Source organism: Papio anubis, chromosome 6, assembly GCF_008728515.1.
Source record: "Papio anubis isolate 15944 chromosome 6, Panubis1.0, whole genome shotgun sequence".
NCBI classification, from domain to species: domain Eukaryota; kingdom Metazoa; phylum Chordata; class Mammalia; order Primates; family Cercopithecidae; genus Papio; species Papio anubis.
This window is the reverse complement of record NC_044981.1, coordinates 17617214-17630285: the sequence shown is the minus strand read 5'-3', so window position 1 is coordinate 17630285 and position 13072 is coordinate 17617214. Positions and strand designations below refer to the sequence as shown.

At 41.9% G+C, this 13072-nt stretch overlaps 1 long non-coding RNA gene and 1 pseudogene across 1 annotated transcript; one reads left to right on the top strand and one right to left on the bottom strand.

Annotated features, from left to right (window-relative positions):
* The first annotated feature begins 1212 nt into the window (after nucleotides 1–1212).
* On the top strand, nucleotides 1213–7327 carry LOC103883502. The gene is made up of 4 exons (XR_002521438.2): nucleotides 1213–2145; nucleotides 2892–2959; nucleotides 4765–4817; nucleotides 6680–7327. It is a non-coding gene; the product is annotated as an uncharacterized LOC103883502 (long non-coding RNA).
* Nucleotides 7328–11698: 4371 nt separating this feature from the next.
* On the bottom strand, nucleotides 11699–12322 carry LOC116275248 (annotated as a pseudogene).
* Nucleotides 12323–13072: the final 750 nt, after the last annotated feature.

Sequence of the window (13072 nt, the reverse complement as noted above, 5' to 3'; positions counted from 1 at the left end):
TCAGCCTTTACATTCTTTTTATTTGTTTGTTTGTTTGTTTATTTATTTTGAGATGGAGTTGCTCTCTGTCACCCAGGCTGCAGTGCAGTGGTGCAATCTTGGCTCACTGCAACCTCAGCCTCCCAGGTTCAAGCAATTCTTCTGCCTCAGCCTCCCTAGTAGCTGGGATTATAGGCGCCTGCCACCCGGCACCCATCAGCCTTTACATTCTCTTTATATTTTTAGTCTTGAGAAGGAATGAGCTTTCCTTCTGGGTGAAAAGCTGTGGGCTAATAAATGAAGCCCGAGTCCATTTAGGGACAGGAGAGCCAAGGAAAGAATACTTAACAGGACCAAATAAGAAGAGAAGAGAAGAGAAAGGGGTAGGGAGAGGAAGAAAGAAAGAAAGAGGGAGGGAGGGAGGGAAGGAAGGGAGAGAGCGAGAGAAAAAGAAAGAGGAAAGAAGGAAGGAAGGAGGGAGGGGAGGGAGTGAGGGAAAAAAAGAAAAAAAAAAGAAAAGGAAGGAAGGGAGAGAAAGAAAAGAGAAAGAAAGAAAAGGAAGGGAGAGAAAGAAAGAGAAAGAAAAGAAAAGGAAGAAAGAGAAGAAAAGAAAGAAAAAGACAGACATCTAAAATATAGCAGAAAAGTTAAGCAAAATGGAGATAGAGAAAAGCTCACAGAATTGAAGAGGAACTTCCCGACTTGGGGAGAACAGGTCTATAAAGTGGTGGAAGCCAAATTGATCTGTTGCAGTGATTTTCAAAATACATCTGGCAACTTTTTAGTAGTGCAGATTCTTAGGCCCCACATCTGACCTTCTGAATCAGAAACTTTGGACCTGGGGCCCACCACATGGAGGTTTTAACAAGACCTCCATGTGGTTCTGGTGAACACTAAAGTTGGAGAATCATTGATCTAGGCCAGTGGCTTTCTTTGTTGGCAGTGTAAACTGGTAGAATCTCTATGTAGGGCAATTTAACAGTATCAGTCATAATTAGAAATGTGGGCCAGGTGTGGTGGCTCACACCTTTAATCCTAGCGCTTTGGAAAGCCGAGGCAGGAGGATTACTTGATTTGAAGAGTTCAAGACCAGCCTGGGCAACATAGTGAAACCCTGTCTCTATAAAAAATTTAAAAACTAGCCAAGCATAGTGGTGGATGCCTGTAGTCCCAGCCACTCTAGAGGCTGAAGTGGGAGGATCTCTTGAACCTGAGATACTGAGGCTCCACTGAGCTGTGACCACACCACTGCACTCCAGTATAGGCAACAGTGAGACCCCATTTGAAAAAATATATATATACCCTCAGACTCAGCATTTTTAGTTGTAGGAATGTATCCTACAATTATTTGCATATAAGCAAAATGACTATTGTTCAAGGTTGCAGCATTGATTGTAAACTTTATATAACTAGCAGGCTGGTAAAACCTGTACTGGCACATCTATACCACAGACTGCTACATACCACCTACAATCCCACCGGTCTCCCTGCCTCCTGTCTTCTCCAGTCTTGACCTGCTCCAATTCATTTCCTGCACTGTTATAGCGAGATCCTTTACGTCCAGATAGTCACTTAAGAGATTTTTTCCTGAGTCCTGCAAATCCTTTGCTTCCCCAAGTGGTTGATACTGGAAAAGATGACCCTCTTCCAGGCAGATCAGGTCTTTGTGCAGAAGCATGCATTTAGAAGTCTCAAGAACAGAGCGACATTAGAAAGCTTCTGTAATTGTTATTCAATGTTTGAGATTTCAGATCCAAGCTAGAACATTTTACTGCAAACACATTGGATACTTTTAGCTAATATAGGAAGCAAAATTGCAGAAAGTTGGCTTGGTCTTTATTGAATCCTTACTTGCTCTGGCCTCTGAGATTTGAGAGCAGAGTGAAAGAGGGACAGGGACCATTTGGGTGTGTGGTTGAACGGCTTTTGTTTATTACTGCCCAACGTCCTTTCTCCCTTCCAGGAACAGCATCTTGCTTATGCTTAGGAAAACTGTCCCTCCCTCATTCTTTTGATTCTTGCACAGATGGGACTGTCAAACCCGATTCCACCTGCCTGCTCCCTCTTCCTTGGATATAGGCCAATCAGATTTTTGTCTCCGTAGAATCTGAATCTCGAATGATGACTGCAAGTGGTTGGAGATCCATCAGTCTAAAAGGACTGCCCGTAAGTTCTGTTACCCTTTCTTTAGACTATCCTGGTTCCTGATCATTTCAAGGCCCGATTTTTTACCTTTCCCTTTGATTGTGTGAGTGAACCAATATCTTATGGTATTTTTTTCCTTATTATCCAGAGTCAGATTCTTTGGATTGTAACCAAAGAAGAGTAATTATAACAGGATCATAATCTCAGGAGGGTATACCAGTTGAATCACATGAAATAGACGTATCTCTTCCTATTTAGCATCTCTTTGGAGAACAGTGCCACCCCACATTCTTAATCTATGTGGTTCAGATGAGACTGACTCCACCCCTATGGTTCTGGAAGAGAGAATTGCATTCCCCTAGCCCCAGGTTCAGGGATAAGAATATGATGTGATTGGGTTACATAGAGTCATCTCTGGGATTCTGTAGCATCTGAAAAGAGATACTTTCTGTTCACTGGACTACTAGGTACATGTAAGGATGAGACGGGCCTATAGCTGCTGGTGGCCATTTTTGCTGCCACATGAATTAACCTTATGGGAAACTGAAACCAACACAGAGAAAAGTGGAACCAAGAGATGGAGAAACAGAGAAAGTTCCCTTATGACATATTTCTGTCCTCGATCCAACTATGCCTGAAACAATGTTGAATCTTAATCTTGAAATTTAGAGTTGCTTAAGCTTTTTCCTTTGTTTCTGTTACAGCCAAAAGATTCCCAACAGAGTGGGATTCCAAAATTCTTTACTTTCTTTCCCTTTCCTTGTCAGTGAACTAAAGGGCTCCCAAGATCTCTCCTGCAGTGTTTTCCATGAGAAGGAGGAAGGTTTGCATCTCTGTAAGTATAGGTTGAGTATCGCTTATCTAAAATGCTTGGGACTAGAAGTGTTACAGAATTCATCTTTTTTTTTTTTTTTGGATCCTGGAATATTTGAATATATGTAACGAGTTATCTTGGGGATGGAACCCAAGTCTAAACATGAAAGTCATTTATTTTTATTTATATATATATATTTTTGAGATGGAGTCTCACTCTTGTCACCCAGGCTGGAGTGCAATGGCGCAATCTTGGCTCACTGCAACCTCCACCTCCCGGGTTCAAGCGATTCTCCTGCCTCAGCCTCCCGAGTAGCTGGGACTGCAGGCATGCGCCATCACACCCAGCTAATTTTTTTTTTTTAATTTATTTATTATTATTATACTTTAAGTTGTAGGGTACATGTGCATAAATATGCAGGTTTGTTACATATGTATACTTGTGCGTTAGTCTGTTGCACTCCATCAACTCGTCATTTACATCAGGTATAACTCCCAATGCAATCCTCCTCCCTCCCCTGCCATGATAGGCCCCGTGTGTGATGTTCCCCTTCCTGAGTCCAAGTGATCCTTGTTGTTCAGTTCCTCTGACCTAAGTGAGGAGGAAATATGCGTGCAGTTTGGTTTCTCTGTTCTTGTGATAGTTTGCTAAGAATGATGGTTTCCCAGCTGCATCCATGTCCCTACAGCTGACGAAACCTATCCTTTTTTATGGCTGCATAGTATTCCATGGTGTATATAAAGCATTTCTTTCTGAACTAATCTGTCACTGATGGACATTTGGGTTGATTCCCAAGTCTATAGGAATAGTGTGCTGTTAAATAAACATACACGTGTGCAGGTGTGGGTTCTTTTATAGCAGCATAATTTATAATCCTTTGGGTATATCCCCAGTAATGGGATGACACCCAGCTAATTTTTGTATTAGAGACGGGGTTTCACCATGTTGGCCAGGTTAATCTCGAACTCCTGACCTCAGGTGACCTGCCCACCTCAGCCTCCCAAAGTTCTGAGATTACAGCTGTGAGCCACCACGCCCAGCTCATTTATGTTTTATATAACCTTATTAACATAGTCCGAAGGCAATTTTATGTAATATTTTACATAAGGTTGTGCCTGAAAGAAAGCTTGAGTACACTGATCCATCAGAAAGCAAAAGTGTCACTATCTTAGCCACCCATGTGGACAGTCTGTAGTTGTTTGGTATTACCATCATTCCTGACTGAATTTATGTGCTACTGAGGAGCAATCTTTTTTTTATACTTATTCACACATAAGTACATAATAGTAAAAACTATGACATACTGTTAATGAAAAATGAAAAAATGGGAAAAATTTTAATGAGTGAAAAAAAAGAATGAGTAAAGGTTAAGTAAACAGCACAGTAGCACTGTCAGAAAACCTGAATAGCTATAAACAACAACAAACAGTGGTAGGCTTTCAGTATCCACTACGATGCTGTTTTGATTAAAAAGTTATTGTATGGCTGGACGTGGTGGCTTACCCCTGTAATCCCAGCACTTTGGGAGGCCAAGGCAGGTGGATCACCTGAGGTCAGGAGTTTGAGACCAGCCTGAGCAACATAGCGAGGCCCTGTCTCTACAAAATATTTAAAAAATTAGCCGGGCGTGGTGGCCACATCTGTAATCTCAGCTACTCTGGAGGCTAAGGTGGGAGGATCTCTTGGGCCCAGGAGTTCGAGGCTGTAGTGAGCCGTGATAGTGCTGCTGCATTCCAGCCTAGGTGACAGAGCAAGACCTTGTCTCAAAAAAAAAAAAAAAAAAAAAAAAAGCTACTGCACACTGTACCCTGTATTTTTTTTTTTAGGTGAGAAGAAACATCAGAAGCAGTTGAAAGACCAGGAAGTGGGTCCTCTAGGGGTGAGGAGGCATTCTGAATAAACTATGTGTTGTACACCTGCGTTTTAACCTGTCACATGAGGACAAGTGTGGAATTTTCCACTTGTAGCACCATGTCAGTGCTCAAAAAGTTTCGGATTTTGGAGCATTTTTAATTTCAGATTTTTCAGACTAGGAATGCTCAACCTGTATTTCCTCTCAACAAACTTCCTTGGAGCTGAGTCATAAAATATTTAAGTGGTACCATCTGGCGTCGCTCTTGAAGGCATTCCTCATCATTGATTACAAGGCTGTGCCTGTGTCATAGGCCAGTGATGCTCATGCTTTTCCCTTGGAGGAGGAGCTATTTGCCACCTGGGTGTTCTGCTCAGCAGCACCGTAGGAGTCTGCTCTCATTCCCCTGTAGTCTGTCTGCAGTCATTTCAGGAATGCTCTGCACCGGTGGTTCTTGTTTCTGACTGCACACTAGAATCTCAGAGGTGTCTCTAAAAAATACCCATGTCTAGGCTCACCCCTAAAGATTCTGATTTAACTGGCTTTTTTAGGACCCCGCCATCCATATTTTCTAAATACCCTCCAGGCAATTCTACTGTGCAAACAGAGCGGAGAGTCACTGGCATACACTATGGCTCGAGATAGCCCCAGCTGGTTCTAAAAAAAGTGACTCTGTTTTCCCTGAGTTTCCTCGGCTGAGTGTGTAGACTTTCTCCACCCTCTCTAGTCACAAATTCACTTCTGTACTCATTTACTGAGCATTTTAAGTGTTGGATACTATGACAGGTATTGGGAATGCATAGATGGGTGAAACACCATTTTGGTTGTTGAGAGTATGACAGACTAGACGGGAGAGACTGCCAGGTAAACAGGTATGGGGGTCAAGTGTGAACCCAAAGGAGGGAGTGGTCAGTTCTATCATTGAGGAGACAGAGGTGAGAACTGGGAAAGGCTTTATAGAGGAGGTGGCTTTGAGTTAAGTCTTAAAAGTATTTATTATAAGAACATGGGCCGGGCGCGGTGGCTCACGCCTGTAATCCCAGCACTTTGGGGAGGCTGAGAGCGGATGGATCACGAGGTCAGGAGATCGAGACCATCCTGGCTAACACTGTGAAACCCCGTCTCTACTAAAAACACAAAAAATTAGCCGGGCGTGGTGGCAGGCGCCTGTAGTCCCAGCTACTCGGCGGCTGAGGCAGGAGAATGGCGTGAACCCGGGAGGCGGAGCTTGCGGTGAGCTGAGATCGCGCCACTGCACTCCAGCCTGGGTGACAGAGTGAGACTCTGTCTCAAAAAAAAAAAAAAAGAACATGGTAGGTGGCTAGGTGTAGTGGCTCACACCTGTAATTCCAGAGCTTCAGGAGGTTGAGGCAGGTGGATTGCTTGAGCCTAGGAGTTAGAGACTAGCCTGGGCAACATAGCATGACCCCATCTCTATGAAAATTTTTAAACAAATTAGCTAGCGGAGTGGTGCACGGCTGTAGTCCTAGCTACTTGAGAAGATGAGGCAGGTGGATTGCTTGAACCCAGGAGTCTGAAGTTACAGTGAGCTGTGGTCACACCACTACACTCCAGCCTGGGTGGCAGAGCAAGACCCCATCTCTAATTAAAGAGAGAGAGAGAGAGAGAGAGAGAGAGAGAACGAGAACATGGGAGGGAAGCCGATTTCAGGGGAAGGGCAACATGGGCAAAGTTCACGGAAATAGCCAAGCTGATGCTTATGGTGTGAGGTAGATCTGAGTAGAAACAAATCTGGAAAAGTAGGGAGGGGTTGATTTATAAAGGGCTTTGATCCCATGTGAGGGAGTTTGCACTTTATGCTGTAGACAGCAGAAGTTATAAAGGGCTTTAACAAGGGAGATAAATCTGGTCGTATTTGTTTTTTTCAGAAATATCTCTCTGGGAGCAGTGTGGAAGATGGATTGGAATGGTGTAAAATTGAAGATGTGGACTCCGGTTGGGAGACTGTACCCTAGATAAGATGAAGAGAACTTGAAGCAAGACAGTAGCAATGGGAATACAAAGGAGAGGAGACATTTGAGTGAAATTAAGGAAGCACAGTCTGCAGACTGTTCTCTTTTTTTTTAAGAGTCAGGGTCTCCCTATTTCGCCCAGGCTGGTCTCGACATCCTAGGCTCAAGCGACCCACCCACCTCAGCCTTCCAAAATGCTGGAATTACAGGGGTGAGCTGGTTCACCGTGCCTCAGTCTGCAGAATTTGATGACTGAGTGTATTTGGAAAGAGTGAGTCTGTGGCTTGGATGACTGGGTGAGTGGATTGTGGTACCATTCATGGAAATGAAGAAGGCAGAGGAAGGGAGAGCACGAGGGTGGAAGTGGGGCAGTGGGGTGCTGGTGGGCCATCCAAGGGACACGAGCTGTTGAATATGTTGCATCTGTAAAGATACAGATTGATCATTCAGAAATAAAGAAGAGAAAAAAAGCAAAAGGAAAAAAAAAGTTTTAAAATAAAAAAATACACATTGAGAGAGTCATAGGCATACAGGTGGTCCTTGATGTGACAAGTAGATGGAAAACAATGAAATAAGAAGAAAAGAAAGCCAAGAACACAGAAGAAAACAGAGATGGAGAAGGAATAGTTAGTGAGTTCGGAAGGAAAGTAGGATTGAGTGGGAAGAGGGACTTTACATAAGAAAGGAGTCATATTAGGGTTTTCCAGAGAACCAGAACCAATTCATTGTGTGTGTGTATACACATATATAGGTGTATATATATGTGTGTTCGTGTGTATGTGTGTGTGTATATATGTGCACATATGGGTGTGAATCCCAGTCCAAGGTCAGAAGACCAATGTACCAGCTTAAGCAGGCAGGCAGGAAACAAAAAATGGAAGAATTCCTCCTTCCTCCACTTCTTGTTCTATTCAGGCTCCCAACAGATTGGATGATGCCCACACACAATGGGGAGGCCAACCTGCTTTACTGAATTCACTAATTCAAATGCTAACCTCGTCTGGAAACACCCTCACAAACTCAGACACAACGTTTAATCTGGGTGCCCCTTGGCCAGTCATGTTGACACATGGAATTAGCCATCACAGGAGTTACATCTGGTGCGAAAACTATGAAGAAATCAGAAAGGATGAAAACTGTGGTGGGCATTTTCTCTTTTGACCACACTACCTCTTTTTTTTCCTCCCTGTTTGAGAGAGAGAGAATTTCCACTTAATAACTCCTCCCCCAGTGTGTGCACCTGTGCTAAGACTCCCAGGGCATTCTGCACTGCCACTCCAAGCCACCAGCTGAGTATGTGGCCCAAGCTCAGCCGACTGGACTGACTTACGAGGACTTGGACACTTGAGCCAAGTGATCCCAAGATGAAATAAATGTAATGCCAGCAAAGGGCCCTTATCTGATAAGAGTGTTGATTAACTCTTGCTACCTATGCTTCTTCCTTTAATTTCAGGTGCTGTTGATTTATTTACTTATTTGTTTCTATTTATTTATTTTGAGACAGAGTTTCACTCTTGTTGCCCGGGCTGAATGGAGTGCAGTGGCACGATCTCTGCTCACTGCAACCTCCGCCTTCTGTTTTCAAGCGATTCTCCTGCCTCAACCTCCTGAGTAGCTGGGATTACAGGTGCCTGCCACCACGTCTGACTAATTTTTGTATTTTTAGTAGAGACGGGGTTTCACCGTGTTGGCCAGGATGGTCTCGAACTCCTGACCTTGTGATCTGCCAATCTTGGCCTCCCAAAGTGCTGGGATTACAGGCGTGAGCCACCGCGCCTGGCCATTTTATTTTATTTTATTTTATTTATGTTTTGAAATGGGGTCTTGCTCTGTCTTCCAGGTTGGAGTGCAGTGGCGTGATCATGGCTCACTGCAACTTTGACCTCCCCAGGCTCCGGTGATCCTCCCACGTCAGCCCCTTGAGTGTCTGGAATTACAGGTACATGCCACCATGCCTGGCTAATTTTTGTGGTTTTTTTTTTTTTTTTTGGTAGAGATGGAGTTTTTCCATGTTGGCCAGTTTGGTCTTGACCTCCTGGGCTTCAATGATCCACCCACCTCAGCCTCCCGAAGTGTTGGGATTACAGGCATGAGCCACTGCACCCAGCTTGTAATATACTTTCAATACATTTCTCTTAAACTTAAATTAGCAACTGCTTGTTGATAATCTTTCTAACTGGAGAACCTGGATTCGGCCATGAGGAAGTCATGGGTGGCATTCCATGAGAAGATCCGTGGGGTGAGAGGTGAAAGGCTGACTGATGGGGGAATGGAAGTGAGAAGTAGAGATAATAATTGCGTTCTAATCTTTAAGGAGTTTGTTTTGGAAAAGAAGCTGTTAAAGAAGTAGCGAACTATTTTTAACCATGCTTGAATCCATGGTTTGATAGGGTGACTGAAAAGGGAGTTCCTGAAACTTTGGCAGCCATAAATCTATTGTTTTATTACGAATTTCTCTAATTTTTAGTGAGATAAACTTACTTTTAGTTTATCAACATATTTCAACTATTCTTACTAGTCATATCTGGCAAACCTGCCCCAAGATGTCAAATTGGTCGTTAAAGTGTTTCCTTCAGAATAAGGTTCATCTGATTTGATACATTGATAGGAAGCAAGTTGTAAAAAATAAAGCCACTACCGAAGGCTTCTTTTGTAAATAAGATGCCCAAGCACCAAATCAATGATTGCACTGAAAAATAACTTGATTTTGGTACTAACACCTAAAATAGGCTTTCCCTTCTCTAGCCTAACGTGGATTGAATTGTTATGCTGTATAATGATTTTCTGCCCCCTAATGGTTGTTAAAAAGCATTAAGAAATTTGTCATCTGCTTGAAAACATTTTCTATTATGATAAGAAAATATTGTCTTTAGAACACATTTTTAATTTTATTTTAGGAATTCAAAGTGACCTAGAAATGTGTTATCATTCACAAGAGGCCCATTACTCTTAAAAATAGGCTGATCTCATAAAACAACTGCGAACCTCATTATATAATGTGAACAGACAGGATTTTAGGCAACCAGTAGGTGGAGGAATTTCCAAAGCTAAGAACACCACACGCTCCAAACCCAACTTCAGAGCATGAGGGCCTCATAGTAATCTGTTCAGCCTTCTCCGCTTTATACTAATAGAAGACTGTGGAGCAGCTCTGAGATATATGCTCACAGAAGTACATCACCCATGATATTCTGGCAAAAGGAAAGACTATTTTAGGTTAGGATTGGATTTTACTTGTGAAATATGAGATCGGGGCCAAGAGAAAGCATTGCTTTGGGTATGGATAGCATGAGATTAAAAAACTGAAAATAAGTCGAGTGTGTGAAGAAAATGACTGTGACATATGGGAGGAAGGAAACCAACAAGAGAGTGCCGTGGGTAGGTGCTAGAAAGGGCGGCATCATGCAGAAAGGTCAGGGAGGGAGGCTGAGTTTGGCTTTGGTCCAGTCAGCAATAGAAGGCTATTATGAAAGACGAACGCAAATATTTGTAAAATAGAACGTGTTGGTACAAACAAATACAAAAAACATTGAGTTGCTTCTGCTGCTCCTTTATTAGCCCTGGAAACAATGAATCCAGGGGTAACAGCCACAGACGCTCCTGAGCACCCAAGTCAATTTTGCCCTTCTGTGCCTAACTCAATTTCTTCCCTTAGAATTTGACCCTTGCCTGTGTCACCCACCACTCATGCCAGACCTCCTCCTGACCTCCCCTGCAAGGTGGAGCCCACCAGCCTGATCGCTGTTCTTCGCTTCCCCATTATTATTTACTGTATTACCTCATCTTATCATTGACATAAAGTGGAGACCCAATGCCTGGCCAGTCTGAAGTTGTACACATGCAGAACATTAACTGAAACCGCAACCAAACCTCATCAAATTCCCACTTACCCTGGCTCTCCTTTCTCTATTTTTTAATTAAATTTTTTTGTATTATTCCTATTCCAATTTTCCTGCAAACAGAGGCTACCCTTCTTCTTGCACTCAAAAAAAAAAAAAAAAAAAAAAAAAATTCCACAATTCTGGTTTCTTTTCTTCATTTTCTCTCTTTTCATAGGCCTATATACTCTTCTATGTTTAATATCCTGGCTCATTTTATTCTTACTGACCATGATAACTTATCTTCTTTTCTATTCAATAGACTGTCCTTACTCTTGATCAATTTTATGCACTTAAATAGGCCATGTCATGTTTTTGCACATCAGACTGGAAAATGTACTAAGATAGGTGGTATCCAGAGTTGAAGAAGTTTGGAGAAACAGGTTCAGTCACTTGTGGAAGTATAAGCATAGACCTTCTTTTTGGAAGGGCAATTAGGCTGCATCCACCCAAATTCAGAATATCTGAGCCTTGTGAGTCCTTAATCCTCCTTTTAGAAATCTACCTTACAGAAATATGAGTGCTACAGGAGAGCAAGGCAAGCCAAGCATATGAGACAGCCATCAAAAATTCAAAACTTAGAAACCAGAATGAGAGTACAATTTTTCTTTTTTTTTTTTCATTTAAAACAAGAAGTTTATTTAAACAACAAGATGCTTGATCTGAAGGGAAAACTATCTAGGATTCTTTTTTTTTGGTTTGTTTTAGTGTAATTTATCCCTACCTGAAGACAGATTGCCCTACATGTAACAGCTATGTAGAAAAACGTTATTAAATTGTCCTTGGTTTTACAATGAAAAACGAAAAACATTAAAATTCTCCAATTGAACAGGGTATGCAAGGAGTTTTATGTTTTTTTGTTGTTGTTGTTAAAACAGTGAGAGCAAAATAACTTACTGGAATATAAAGATAAGAGCTGGATGAGCATGCCACTAATGGAGAAAGGGGGTATTTTCACAGAGTCAGTATTTTTCCCCATCCTGTCTCCACTTGACATCAGTTTGACGTCAGTCGAAACATACCATTGGCTGTTTGGTTTAAAAAAAATGCGATATGCTTGTGCACATACACCGGTTCCTTTACGTACAATAAAGGAATGGGGAAGGGGGAAATGAAAGAACAGAGAAAACTATACTGTAGTAGTCAGGATGTGGTGGAACCAAATTGCAGTTTTCTAATTGCAAATGTAATATTGGTCTTTAAAGAACAGAGTTCTGGAGTAAAGAAGCAGGTTCTCTTTTCAGTAGACACCTCCCGTCTGCTGTTGGAACACATCAATTGTATCTTCATCCTCCATGTCCAGCTGTGCAGGTGTGTCTGTTTCATTGATTCGTTGCCCATGAAATCAGAATCTGATCTGCCTCATTGACAATCCCTGTCGTTCACAATAGGCTTTCATTAGTTTACTAAGTGGTGTATGCCTCTTAATCTTAAAGTGCACCGCAGAACTACCCTGCCCCGCCACCTTCAAATTAATATGATTGTTGTTCTCAGTCTTGACTCCTTCCTTGGGCTTTTCGTCGGCCGTGGGAAGCTCCGTCGTCTCCTCAGCTGCCATTTCACAAAAGAGGTACCAGGTCCACACCGAACGAGCACACAAGCAGCCCCAGGAGCGGCAAAAGAAGCGATAGTACAATTTTTCAATAAATCCAAAAGCTAGTTCATTGGGGGGGGGGGGAAAATATGTGTGTGTATATATATATATATAGTGTGTAAAAGTCTGGCGATGTTAATTAAGAAAAACAGAAAAAATATAACTATAGACATTGAGAATGAGAAATTATATTGAAAATACTGAAACAATTTTTAAAAAATAAAATGAAGTTGATGTTCAAGTTCATTCCAACAAATGTGAAAACCCAGAGAAAATAGGTTATTTCCTAGGAAAATGATAAATTGCCAAAATTGACTTAAGAGAAAGACAAAAACCTAGACATTTATAATCACTAAAAAAATTTAAAAATCAAAATACCTGTCAAAAATAATTAACTTTCTTTTTCAGTTATTTTTAAATTATAATTTTATAGCTTTATTATTTGAGTTTTGAGACAATGCCTATATAATATTTGTATTTTGGAATTTGAGACATTAATTTTGAACTATTGTATGATGAATTTTTAAATATGTTCCATAAGATATTGGAAAAATGGGCTGAGCGTGGTGGCTCACGCCTGTAATCCCAGCACTTTGGGAGGCCCAGGTGGGTGGATCGCCTGACATCAGGAGTTCGAGACCAGCCTGGCCAACATGGTGAAACCCCCCCCCTCTCTACTAAAAATACAAAAAATTAGGCAGGCATGGTGGCAGATGCCTGTAATCCATGCTACTCGGGGGGCTAAGGCAGGAGAATTGCTTGAGCCCAGCCTGGGTAACAGAGCAAAACCCTGTCTCAACAAAGAGGGAAAAAAAAAGATATTGGAGAAATGGTTTA